We start from the raw sequence: 14,965 nt of genomic DNA, 5'->3' as shown, positions 1-14,965 counted from the left end.
TTGTCATTTGTCTTCAGGAGACATGGTTGTGCGAGCCACCATCGAGGGACGGATTCCAGACTCTATTAAATCCTGCAATAAAAAATGTAAAGGGGCGACCCTCTTCTGGTTTGGTCATTATGATCAAAATAAACACCAGGTGGCACCTTGTTGATTCCTCCAGTCCTAATCCGTTCGTACAAAGTGCACTGCTCCAAACTACAGACGAAGACCAAGAAACAAGGAAACACCTGCTTATTATAAATAGTTACTGGAATCCGGCAAAAATAAGCACCAAAAAATTCATAGACTCAATAACAACCTGCATTGATCAGACATTGCTAAACTACAAGAATCTATCAATAATCTGTGCAGGCGACTTAAACTGCTCCTGGTTCAAATTCGATCATGCAACCAAGCAGTTCAAATTATCATCATACAATGAAGTAAAAAGTCGGGAGTCCAAATGGAGGCAGGCGCTATGCAATAGAAATTGCAATATGGTAAATGGACAAGTTCCGGGCGACAAACCACCCCAAAAAACCTGGTCATCCCCATACGCCCAATCAATAATTGATTACTTTTGGGTATCAAAAAGTTTCTTTGAAAGTGACATAAGACTATCAATAAGCTCAATGTCAAGTAGTGATCACAATCTGCTTCGGTTGGCCTGTATGGTAGAATGGACGATTGAGCAAAGAAAATACGATCTCGTAATTTCCGTAAATAGTGGCGGAAACCGGCTGAAGATGGATAGACCATCGATAGAGAAAATAAGCCAGAAATAACTGCAGACCTCTGAACAGTCTGTAAACTACGCACCGTTACTATTTGATTTCATCACAGTCAAATCCGCTGATCGTACAATGGGCTCCAAACATAAACACCTCTCATCTTCAATCCTGACACAAGCAAAACAAGTTATGAGACGAGATATAAGAACCTTAAAGAAGTCCCACAAATCGGACAGCGACACAAATGCAATGAACAACGCCATACGCATACGTCGCCAAAAATACCGTAACTGGTTAAAATCGCAAAAATCGATAATTGAGCAAGATCAAGCTGAGTACCTGATGAGGCATTTAGTCCAAAAGAATTCCCGAGAAATCTGGGCAATTTTGAACGCAGGAAACTCGAAGCACCAGTCACTACCATCGAACGAGATTGATGCCGACTCATGGGAACAGCATTATGGCAACATCTTTTGTAAAACAGCTAATGAGGACGCTAGAAAACCTGCACAAGAGACAATATCTTGGGAACCTCGAATAACAGGACCAGACATAAGACTCGCCATACGATCCCTGAAAAATTCCCACGCAGCAGGCCCAGATTTAATATCAAACATGATGTTGAAAAAGAACGAGGAGCAATGGGCAATCTTCATCGAACTATTGTTCGCCCGTGTGCTTACATCAGCAACAATACCTGACTCCTGGCGGGACGCAATCATAGTGCCAATCTACAAAAAGGGCAATCGGGCAGATCCAATCAACTATCGCCCGATTGCCCTGCTGGATACTATAGGCAAAATCTTTGCATCTTTTTTACGTCAAAGGCTGGCTGCGTGGTCTATGTCAGAACAAATCCCTGATATCCGGCAAACAGGTTTTACCAAAGGCGTGGGGGTGGAGGTGAACCAGTTGCTCCTAAACATTCTCAAATTAGAAAGCCAAAAGGCAAAGACAAGACTATTTCTCGCCTTCATAGATCTGAGGGGTGCTTTCGATAGTGTAAACCGAAACAAACTGTGGCAAAAACTGGCAAATTGGAACTGTCCAAGAAACCTCATCGAGCCAATTAGAGCACTATATACGCAAACCACCGTCAGCATAAGACTAAACAACGAAGGCACCCTATCCAAGAGGATACCAACCAGCATAGGTGTGAAACAGGGATGCCCATTAGCTACTGAACTCTTTAAATTGTTTATTTCTGACATCCCTGCTCATCGCAAAGATGTGCGATGTTTTCCACCAAAACTGAATAACATCGAAGTAGGATGCATAATATATGCTGATGATGTGGTTTTACTGGACAGAACCGAGATAGGCTTGCAACGCCAATTAACAAACCTTCACGACTACCTGCACAAAAATGACCTGGAGCTAAATATTGAAAAAACTAAGATCATTATTATTAGCCAAAATCGCCCGAAAAGACAAAAAACCTTCAAGTGGAAAATCGATGACATCTGTCTTGAAACAGTCAATTCAATCAGATATTTGGGAATCATCTTTAACAACTCAGTCCATGAACATCACTGGAAAGTTGACATGGTCAATCGTATGACTCAATTTGGCATTCAGGGACAGTTGCTGAACAAAACGTTTGGCAAGTTCACTTTAACACCGGTCTTGATTTTCTATACCCAAAAGGTAGTTCCAGCAATCACCTTTGGATCAGAATCCGGTTGGAACATAGATGTCTCGTTTTGGCAAAAATTGGAAGGAATCTTCTGGCGGCGTGTTCTGAAGCTTCCAACCTACATATCAATGACCCAAATCAGATACGAACTTTCACTGAATTCTCTACATTCGCATGTAATGTGGAAGTCCTTAACAGTAATGCGAAAGATGAATTTGTCTCCGACAGCCCCTGCATTCCAAATGTTCTCTGTGACAAGTAACACAGGGAATTCGAAACTTCTCGATGAGTGGAAGCAAATCATGCTGAGAATCTTAGCCACTGCTGATCTCAACCTGAACGATCTACTAGAGAGACCACAACTAGCAAAAAAAAAGTTCGAACAATGGTGCTGGATTTCGAACAATGATTCACGTCTCTTGAAACCGACCACCTTAGACGCTGGAGTTGGGGCACTTAAGCTAAATGTTACAAGCAACTACCTAAAACACTGCCCGTCTCGACATCATCGTGAGCAGTTCCTAAGGTTTCGTTTAAATGCCATAAAAACTAAAGAAATGATGTGGAGTCGTCACTTTAAAGAAGTGAGTAACAATATATGTCGTTTCTGTCACTGTGAAACCGAAACTTCTGAACATCTCCTCACTAGATGCAAAGATACCACCGCCAAACGGATGACGCATCTGGGAGACTTCATTCCTGTGGACTGTATTAGTCGAGATTGGTGGTCATATGCGGCAGCCGGACACTGTATAAAATTAAGCTGTGCCGTAGTTGACTACTTGGACTCTCTACGTCTCGACACAAACTTTATTTGAAACAACGCTTCATCCAGGATTTTCAGAAGTGGCTCGAGCGGACGGTAACAGTCTGATGGACCTTTGCTTGTTTTGGAGAAGTCCTCTTCTCTTTTTCTTCTTCTTCCTTCTTTTTGGATACATAGGACCACATTGTAATAAAAGTCTGATGTCACAATGCTTGCATTGAGACATGTCAGACTGGTGTTTCAATAAAAAAAAAAAAAAATTGGAGGGTTTGGAATCTATCTACTCCTCATACATGTGGGGGGTATTGACGTGGATAGCAAAGGAGGTTCCAATACAAGTGGAAAAGAAGATAGGGGAAGAGGAAGACAGGGCCCTGGTATTGATTGGTAATATGGAGGGGAAGAAGTTGTGCTTGATTAATTTGTATGCACCCAACTAAGATAATAGTGAATATTTCAAGTCGGTGGTGAAAATGGTAGGGGATATAGGCACAGCATGTTCATCTGGGGAAGGGACTTTAATTGTTTGCTGGACCCAATGCTAGATAGATCTACTGGAACATGGCCCTTCAAAACACAGTTGTTGACTGCCTTAAAGAGGGTGGTCCCAGATTTGGACTTAGTTGAATTATGGAGGGGTAGTCAAGGGGATAAATGAGGCTTCTCATTTTACTCTCATCCCAACAGATTGTATTCTAGAATTGATTATATACTGGTAGGGACAGAGGATATACACATGTTCACAGATACCGAATACCTACAGAGAGTACTTTTGGCTCACTCTCCTCTAGTAAGCATTTTGGCAGGCGTGACAGGGAGACCGGCAATACCGACTTGGAAACTGAGAGTGGAAATCCTGCAGGAGGCTGCATTTCAGAATACACTCAGGAAAGAAATGTCCTCCTTCTTCAAAAGGAATGAGGGATTGATAGAGAATATGGGACTAGCTTGGGAAGCCTTCAAAGTTATGGTGAGATAGATTTGCATAGCAAAGACTGTAGGGGTAAGAAAGGCCCTTCACAGATCTGTGCATGAATCAGAACCAGGTATTAAAAGGCTAGAGGAAGAACTGTTAAGCGGGACAACTTGTCGGACAGATCTATCCAATGAACGGAGAAAACACCAGGAATTCCACAAGGCATTACATAAATATGAATATGGTCATTACAATATCCATATTCATAGTGAAGGGGATAAGGCAGGGAGACTCTTAGCTTGTTTGATTAAACAGGAGACACCTAGATCGAAGATCACGTAGATATATGATGGTTCATGAGAGGTGGTACCAATGCAATGGGAGATCAATGCAGTGTACTAAATAACATTATAAATCCAATTACACAAGTGAAAAAATATACTTAAGTAGGGAAGCCTCAGACTTGTTGGATATCGCAAAGCTGCCACAGCTGGCTGCCAACTCTAGCATGATGCTAGATGCTCCAATTGAGGGCTAGTGATGTGTTGGGTGAAGGCTAGGACTTCGATAGTATTTGCTAATGCCAAAGCATTGGAATCTGTGCTATCATTGTAGCTGATGTTAAAGTCGCCCAGAAGGATAATTCTGGAGGAATGATTAGTTTCCAATAATAGGAAGTGGGTGATGTCTTATTCGAAGGCCCCAGTGAGCCAGGTAGTCAATAAGAGAGATGGAGAGTTATTGTGACAGTGGCCCTCATTACAAGTTTTCCGGTCCGGAAACAACAAAGCATTGGCATCTGTGCTATCACTGTAGCTAATGTTAAAGTCGCCCAGAAGGATAATTCTGGAAGGAGGCTTAGTTTCCAATAATAGGAGGTGGGTGATGTCCTCTTCGAAGGCCAGCACCGGGCCAGGTGGACAATAAGGGAGATGGAGAGTTATTGTGACAGTGGCCCTCATTACAAGTTTTCCGGTCTGGAAAGCATTGTTGTTTCTGGACCGGCAAACTGCGAGTCTGCGGACGGGTGCCGTTCCACCCACCCCAGACAGACCTGGCAGGCGGAATGGCACCCACCCACACATTTTCACAGAAGCACCCTTGCGTGGTCCCCACTCCCATAGAGTCCTATAGGACTATAGGACTCTATGGGAATGGGGATCAAAATTTTACCGGCGCCTGACTTACCGGACCGCCAGGGATGTAATGCCCCGGTGTTTCCAGCAAGTCCGGCAGTGGTAAATCATTACGGGTCCAACGGGTACCTCCTGGTTTCACCGGCACGGTTTTGCCGGACCCTTTATGAGGGCCGGTGTGTGAGAGTGCAATGTTTTTTTATCATTAGTAGTTCACCTGACTGGAGGTAGTAATATTGGTAGCTTCTCTGATGTTTAGTGAGTTTTTTGCGATGAAGGCTGAATGTAGCCAGGTTTCTGTAATGGCTAATAAGTCGAGGTCATCGAGAGTAAGTCACATATGTCCAGTGCATGGGCAGACAGTGATCTCACATTGATGAGTGCTGCTTTGATCACAGTACCTTCATTAAGGCCATGGTGGGGTGATATGAGCCTACACTTCCACAAACACATTGCCAAGAAGGCCCAAACAGTCTTACTTCAAAACTCCACTCTTTGCTAAATCAAACGGTTCATCTCACCACATGCCTTCACGAGCATAGTGATGGCCCTTGTGGTTGTGCATATTGATGGGGGAAATGCCCTCCTGACTGGGCTGCCAGGCGCTTACTTGGCTCCGCTAACACAGTCCACCATGCCGCAGCACATTTTATCATGGGTGAACAGAAATTTAACTGAACCAATCCATCCTATGCAAACTACATTGATTTCCTCTCTAGGCTAGGATAGTGTTCAAGACTGCATGTATCATCTACAAAGCAGTCACGAGTAAGCTCCTCTGATGGCACACAATCCTTGTGCAGCAAATCAACCAACCGAATCAAATCACAACTCGTCCACAAAGAGATGACCCACATACAACTCTTGCCGTGTCACACACCCACCTACTGGAATTTGATCCCGTTATCGGCTCGGAATGCCCCCACAATTGCCCAATTTACAAAAATCATTCAAAATGTGGATTTAACTACACCTGGCCAAGGACTAATCCCAATGGACGCACAGACCAATGCACAGATCACAACTCACAGTACTGTGCTACTGTTAAAAGAGGTCACCTCAAACACTGGCTGCCTACACTATGTACAGCGCTTCACCTCTCAAGGTATGTCTGCACTTTGAAAAATAAAATAAATAATTTCTTACAAATGTATTCTGCACCATTCAAACTTCACCCTGTCTATTTAACGTACACCAACAATAACAACAAAAAGAATCAGCACCAGTTACTGTATCTTCACCTGTTTTGATGACCTGCCCCTCCTGCTATCTACCACTCATATTCTCCTTCTCCACCTCACCCTTGCACATATTCATGTCCTTTAAATTGGATTGCAGATCCCCCTTTGCACCTCAAATTATCTTTCAAAAGTCAAGCAGTCAAATTTTTATTCTGTGTTCTATTTTAAAGCCATGCTAGGTATTATTTGAAGGTCTTAATAAATAACAAACACAAATATAGGCCCAATTCTAGTAAGCAGAAGTGGAGGATACATGTGTCACAACCATATTTATAAATCAACCACGCCTTTTCATCAAAAATGCCTCATCTAATATGTTTCAGTAAATAAAGAGTCAAAGGGGGCATGGCTTGAAGCGCCCACAACGCAGTCGCTTCTCTAAGAGCCTCCGTGAAGTGCCTGTGGTATCCCACCTGATGCCGTAAGAAGAAGAAATATGCAGGCCCTGAAAGAAGTTGCAGCGAAATTGGTGGGCTGTGGATAGTAAATGAAGCTGCCTGAAATCAGACTCTCCCCCGAGAAAGTAAGATCCAAGATTGCACCTGCCTCAGGGGAATAGAATCGGAACCTGTCCGAGCCGACAGGAGCCCTTGGAGAACAGATGAGCGCAACACAGGGAAAGTCTGGGTATATGAAGTCACAGCGACCATGACAGCTGATGGTGATTGATCTACAACGGGACCGGAACTGTGCATGGACACAGAACAAAGCGGGGACCCCACGCCAATGGAAGCCTCCGACGAGGCAAAAGGAAGAGGGAATCCCTGGATGAACGGTCGTGGTGGGCCAGAGACGTGAGAAGGAAGGCGCAGCGAAAACGAGCCAAGATATAACAAATGGCAGGTATAGGTTGACAGGTACTCCCAAATTATAACAGAATGCAGATCCCCGCTGACTAAGGCATGCAGGGAAGCCCAAGGAGCCATTCGCACACAGAAAGTGCAGAACCCCAAAAGACAGCACCACCCCCACCGCCATAGCGATCCCCCAGAGAAGTGCTTCTGATAAGGTAAGCCAATCAAGCCCAATCTACCTAAACCCAGTCTAGAAGGGACTTCGCCGCAGTAAAGGGGGAGGGAGAAAATCTGATGCTGAAATCAGTGGCCGGCCCCCCTTACCTGTAGGAAAGTAGAAAGAGGCAAAACACCCTGCCCCATCACCTGACTCTGTGAGGTGAGGACCCCCCTATCCAAAGCAGAATGCGCATCCGCTCCTGAGCGCAGGGGCGAATCCACTGCCCCCCCCCCACATCCGGGCTGATCCAAAGCCCCCGGAGCAAGGAAGCTATGACAGAGCAGGAAGCAAGCTAATACAGCAGGCCACGGACCCCCAGACCTGGGGCGCAACACACAGCCAACAATAAGCATGGCCAAATACCAGGAACCCCATACATCCTTGGATATAGTCACCCTGCTGCAACCACATGATAGAGGGAAGAAACCGGATGGGGGTCTCCCCCAAGCTCAGTCATCTGAATGACCCCAAGGCCAATGGGCTACAAATAACTCCTAGTAAACGTTAAATCAGAATTTAGAAATTGCATGTCTGAAATCGCCTCTAGGATGGACAGTGTGGACAACCTGATGGTGGAACTGAGCAAGGTAGACTGGGCATTCATGCAACTAGCACTTGAAGCTTTTCATTTTGGCCCTTTATTTTGAAGAAAGATTCTAGCAAATTATAGCTCCCCAAAAACAATCCTCAGGGTGAATAAGAGTTTCTAATCCCCCATATCGCTCTCCTGTGGTACACAACAGGGCTGTCTGCTCTCTCTATTCATCTTCGCCCTCATCATGGAACTCTTGGCTCAACAAATATGTGAAACCACCTCCATCTCAGGGTTGGCAGTAATGGGGGACAACTACAAAATATCCCTCTACGCAGAAGATATAATGCTTTCACTCACCAACTTCCATTCCTCCCTACCAAAGGCCCAAACGGAGTAAGAGTGCTTTAGAAAAAGCGGCAGAATTGACCGCTAATTATGCCAAGTCAAGGGCCTTGAGGGTCGGACTAAATACAGAAGAGATACATTCTCTCCAGAGGGCCTGTCCACTAGAATGGAGCTCCAAATCAATTAAATACTTAGGGGACCACATAGTAGCAAACCCAAAAGGTCTCTACACAGCCAATTTCCCCTGCCTCCTTAGTGACCTGTAAGCTGATCTGATGAGATGGATAACTCAAGAGATCTCACTCATGGGGAGAATCGCAGCATGCAAATGATTCTGCTTCCCAGATACGTGTACCTTTGCTCGGCTCCAACAGTGGAAACCCTCCTGAAACCACTCACCAAATGACAAAGACAGATCTCTCAATATATCTGGAAGGGAAAGAAACTGCCCATAGCACAGAAGGTGATGATGGCTGATGCCAAATGGGGAGGTATGGGAGTCCCCAATTTTCTTACCCATTATGTCGGAGCACAATTGGTAAACATGCTTACCTGGTACACTCCTGCAAATCCCCTGAAATGGGTATCCATAGAACAATCCAGGCTCCCCTCGCCTCGTAGCGCTCTACCACATATTACACAGCCAGCATGTAGGGGCTGGACACATTTCTTATCCTCCACTAAAGCCACTTTAAAAACCTAGCAATGGCCAGTAAAAAGAAAGGGGACCACAAAGGAAATAGGTCCCCTCTCCCCAGTTTTTCATAATCCAGACTTTTCCCCAGGCCTACATTCAGCTAACTTTAGGAATTGGATATGGGGAGGGCTTCAGAAGGTCTCACAACTCTATGAAAGCGGCTCGGTCCTCACCTTTGAAAAATGCAAAGATAGGTTCTCCCTGCTGTAATCAGACAGATTTCCTTACACACAAATCTGCCACAGGATTACGCATCCGTCTATCAAGCAAGGGGCCACAGGTGAGCTTATTGCCTTGGAACTTACACTACAGATGGGCCCGCAAGGAGGAGACATTTGGAAATTGTACAAGCTCCTACAAGAGGATATGTCATCCATCCGTCCTAAATACATGACCCTCTGGAAAGCCGATCTGGGTCACCCTATAGAAGACCAAACATGGTTGGACATTTGGACCAGGAAGAAAACCACCTCCAAATGAAATGCATTATCAACAAAGAATGTGCCCTAAAACTATTATAACAGTGGTAGTTTCCCCCAATGCACTTGCACTACTTTGAGAAATCGTTGAACCCCGCCTGCTGGAGGAAATCTGGTTCCCCGGGTCCTACTTTCACCTGTGGTGGGTCTGCCTGGTGGTGCGATCCTTCTGGGAGGCAGTAAATAAAGCAATTCAGGCCACCACCCAGACAGCCCTCCCTTTGAATCCAGAAGTGATACTACTAGGGACCCCTCTCCTAGAGATTTACCCTCGAGCCGGAGCTACAGCAAATCTAATCACCCAACACCTCCTAGTGGCTAGAATCACCCCACTTGCAGAGGGAAAACGCAAGAAGGCCCACTGCTACAACTCTGGTGGGCTATGATTTGGGATATCCTATTAGCAGAAAAGGTCATGGCAGCTAAAGAGGAGATGCTCCACTGTTTCACCAACATATGGGTACCAAACTTGGACTCTGAACAGGACTATCCAGCCCAAACGCATCAACCACAGATGGCGAGACTCTTCCTAAAGACAACCCTGTATCGACAATCTCCCCCCCGCCCGAGGAAAGCCACGCTCCTAATTGCCAAATAACAAGATTATTACTATGTTACACCAAAGTACTGATGATGTATACCACAACCCTTTAACTAAAGGTATAAAAAAAGAAAGAGTCAAAGGAATTCCACAATAAATCCTTGTAGTGATCAATACTGTTGAAACCAGTAGCAAACAACAAAAAGGACAGTGCATTTTCAAATTCTAGATCCTTCATTAGGGCAAATCTAAGAACAAACAAGAAAAGTGGGTAAAGGAGATTGTACTGATCCCCAAAATAAAGGCTAAAGCATCAATAGATATCAAATCTCTATATAAATAATACCTGTCCTTCACAGTGGAAAAGTCAGCCTCTGTACAAAAAACAGAAACCATAATGAATAAAGAATACTTACAGCCAATACCAATGCCAAGTAGTGGATCTCAATAAGCCATAAACAATGAACCATCGTTAATATAAATAATTTCTAGCACTTGAGTCATTGTGGGTAATTTGCAAAAAACTGCAAGAGATAATAACAAATTAAAAAAGGATAGGAAATAAAATCAGTGTGTTATTCAGGAGAACTAAATGGAAAGATGAAAGGATAAGCTCCAAATTGTGCCAACATGATAATGTGTGTGGCATTGCAAAGGGTTCTGTTGCAATGACCAGAAGGTTTGGCAAGACAAATAATTTCAAAAAGTACCATGCAAATAGTTGTGGTACATCTAAGAGGGACATTGTGAAGTCATCCCGCAGAAGAGCAATGACATCATACTGCCGATTGTGGCAATATAGAACGTAGAAAGTAAGAATATAAAGAAAAATGAGAGAAACAAACCAAAACCCATCAAACAGGATGAATTATTTAGTATCCGAAATGCATTGACCTTTTTTGTCTGCTGTTGGTTTCAACTTTTCGGACAATATTGATCACTAAAGTGATTTGTTGTGGAATTCCTTTGAGTCTTTCTTTACTGAAACTTATGACAGGGTAGCTTTTTGATGAATGAGCGTGGTTGATTCATAAACTTGGCTGTGAGCACACAGCACCTGATCTCTGGTAATTTTGCCTATTTTGCTTCACCCAATAGGATTCATTGGTGGACTGCCTTGCTGCTATTAATTGTACTTCAATTCACCATATATCCTACTTTAAATCTGTAGTAGGGTGCCCAGTCCCGCTCTTTGTGTTGGCGTGCACAATGTAGCCTGAATCTAATTTACAGCAAGGTGTTGTTGGAAGAGCTATGTATTCAGTTCTTTCCTAAACAGAATGAGATCTGGAGCAGTCAAGATTGCAGCTGGAATGGTGTTGCAGGGGGCAACAGTGTATCATTAGAAGGACTGTGTTCTAGTGTTTTCCTTATGAACCAATCTAATTTCTGGTCTGTTGATGGTTTTACTCTGATGACCATCCAATGTTTTTAGTTTGTACATCAGGTAAACAGATGTACAAGTGGTGGTTACCTTGTAGATGAGGCACGTGGCTTTGCGCAAGGTGGGGTATAGGAGGTCACATATGTGAGAGCCAGTGATGAGGTTAATCACAGCGTTGTGGGCCACTTTGAGTGGGGCAAGAGGACAAGCCAGGAGCTCTGCGAGAAGGGCATTGCCCGTGTTGATATGTGAAATCACTAGGGCCTGCAGCTTCCTCCGGCTCAAAGGAAGTCCTTTCGCAGGAGTAGGGGCTGGCTTGACCTTGCAGAGTAGAGAGATCTGAAACTAAGCTGTTTAGGCATTTTTGCACTGTATTATTGGAAGGATAAACTGCTATCCACAATGAGGCCTGGGAATTTTACTGAGTGGGTGAGCTGAGGGTTAATCTTGTCCCAGCATGTTTAGTCCAGCCACCCTTGAGTGGATTCCTACTTGAAGTGTTAGCCCAGGATTCAGTCTGGGTGGGGTTAAGCTTTAAGTAAGCACTTATACTCCATGTTTGAATGGTTTTAAGACATAAGCAAAGGCAAGCAATATCTTGTGAGCTCTTGAAGTTTAGGTAGTAATGTGCATCACCTGCATACTGATCTATCATGATGTAGGGGCCATCCAGAAGTGAGCACAGAGGTTCCATGTAGAGGAAAAGGTACACTGGGGAGAGAATTGAACCCAGAGGGATTCCAAAGATGACAGGGCGGCATTAGAGTATGAGGGAGCCCATCTGGCCAGATTTGGTTCTGCCAGATACATAGAATGTAAATCATTTCAGGACAGTGCCATTGAAGACTATTCTGTGTCCAAGGAGAGTGAGTAGTGTGTGATTAGCAACCATGTTGAATGCAGCTGAGATGGCTAGGATGACTAGCAGGCATAATTCCCCTTTATTGATAATCCGAAGGACATTTTTGACCCCCTGGATGGTAGCTCTTTCAGTGTTGCATTTGGGGTGGAGCCTGCATTGGTATTCCTGAAGCAGACTGAGTTCCTCAATGTGTGTAAGTATTTGATAAGCAAGTAACTTCTCAATGACATTGTCGATACATGGTATTTTCATGATTGGATGGTAGTTTGCTAGGTCTTCCAGGTGGAGGGTATTTTTCGCTTTTATGGAATGATTGTATAATCTCCATTTTTAGAACAAATGGGAATGAATCATCATTGAGGAATTAACGAACTATCCTAAGAAGAGACATTAGGGCAAAACAAGTAATTTTTTTAATGATAGTGCCTCGGTGGATGTCAGTTTTAAGAATGAGCGTATGTGCGAAAAGTCCCATGGGAAGAGGAGAGAAGTTGTACCAGAGTTTAGTGGGCCATGGGGGGATGGGAGGGTCTGAGGATTTTGAGCCCTCAGTGTGGTGTTTGATGGTGCCAAACTTGTTGATAAATAACTAGGATTCTGGTTCTGCTGGTTGCAGAGTGGGATTTTAACAGTCTTTGACTGCTGGCTGTGAAAAAGTCCTTGCTCCTGTTAGATACTCCCAGACTGCTGATGGTATAATAAGCAGCATAGGCTTCTGATATCAGGGTCTGCTGTTTGGAACATAAGGTCTTGAGGAACAGAACTCCTCTGGTTTGTGGGCCTTTCACCAGCATTTCTCAAGAGCTCTAATGATCTGTTTGTTGCTAGAGAGCTCCTGAGTATATTGGGGGTGGACAGTTTGGTTCTGGTGCCCTCCATTTTTCTTGATCACAAGTATCTACCCATTCCTTTGAGGTTTGGCTTCAGGATTCTAACAGTGAAGTGAAGTTCACAGAGGTGGAAAAGTTGGAGAAACTGTTATCCAGCGTTTCTACTGGAAGGTTTTTGAAGGAGTGACATGCCTCCATGGGACAATTATCCTGACTCTTGTGGGCTGTCTGGGAGTGTGATATGGAGAATGAGATGGTTGCATGGTTTGTTGAATTAAGCGAGGTGGGGTCTGTGCAGATTAGGAGGAGGGATGAGGATAATTTGAGGTGATGTATGTTGGGGCTAGTATGTGTTGGGCCATGTCCAGTGATTCTGCAGGGACAACAATGTATATCAGTTAATTTTGGTTGCTTGTCTCCGGTTGAGATTGAAGTCTCCAAGGATGATGATGGTCACGTGAAAGACTGAGGATGTAGGAAGTAAGTGGGTAACCTCTTCTAGGAAAGTACCATTCTTGTGAGGTTGTCTGTTGATGAGGTGGAAAGTGGCTGAGTCCTTGGGTGAGAGAGGGAATTGGAAAATGAGAGTTTCCATTGAATGTAACAGTGAGTGAGTGTGTAGAGTACAAGGATGACTGCCACTCTTCCCTATTTTTCCCGAATAGTCAACATGGTGGATGCTGTCTCTGCGGGGACACAGAATTCAGAAACAAAGTATGCGGTTGGTGTGAGCCAGGATTCAGCAATGAAGATAATATTGTATTTATTGGTGGTGATGAAGTCCAAAATGGCTGCTGAATTTATGATGGTTATGTGAGCATTAAGCAGCATTAAAGAGTATGCACGGTGCATGGGCGAAGGTCAAGCAGTGACAAGTGGGAATTGGTAAAGGTTGGCCGGGTTATATGTGTGGTGGGGAAAGTGGGTTTGCTTCGGTGGTCCCTGGAGAGTGTGGGAGGAGTTGGGGCTGAGAGACACATGGTTATTTCTTACTAGTCGCAAGGTGCAGAGGGTCTGGACCTTGGTCCTTTGTCCACACAATGTTTCAACATGTTACTGAATGTTTTAGGTAGCGACACTGGATGAACCCATGACATCCATATATACAAGCAATCAAAAAATAGACATAGGCTCCCCTCTGTGAGAACAAACACGGCTAAATGACCTGCTCTTTGGGAAGGTACCCACTCGAGAGTTTGCAGCCACACTTTAGCTCACTGTACCTTTCACAGACGGGAACTGTCCATTTGCATATCAGTCTTTGTCCCGCCCACATGGGCAGTCCAGCACCAAAATGGTATGTCAATTTGTTTTCTGAACAAGAGTACCAACAGCAACCCCAGACGGCAGAATGCAGATACCCAAGCGCACACATTCTACTGATCCCACACAACCCCACATAACAGCTAGCACTAGAATGCAGCTACACACCTCCTATTCCATGCTGGCTGCACACATACAGAGTGCTCCCAAGCACGTCTTACTACATTACTCTCTCTGCTGACCTGGACCGTGGTCTCGGAGGGCATGCCACCCAGAGCGCTTTGGAATCATACCAGTGGTAAAAGGTGCTGTAGAAATGCCCAATAACATTAACAACCAGATACCACTAGGAAGGATTGACCTTGCTAAAAAAAACAGATTGTCGTCCCCCCAGGCACCCTGGTAGACTGTGGGGGAGAGTGTGGATGCCGTTGAAGTTAGCCCACCTGGGTGCAGCTCTCTGGGCTGCGGGGACAGGTGTGGTGAGGTACATTAAGCAGCTGCAGAGCGAGAGTGGACACATGGTAGACTGTCTCCCTCTGGACACCCTTTTTGTTTCGACCCCTCAGGGAGAGACACACTCCCAGAGAGAGAAAACGTCGGGATT

The sequence above is a fragment of the Ambystoma mexicanum genome, chromosome 12, assembly GCF_040938575.1.
Source record: "Ambystoma mexicanum isolate Mex_15411 chromosome 12, UKY_AmexF1_1, whole genome shotgun sequence".
NCBI lineage: Eukaryota > Metazoa > Chordata > Amphibia > Caudata > Ambystomatidae > Ambystoma > Ambystoma mexicanum.
This window is presented reverse-complemented; position numbering follows the sequence as displayed.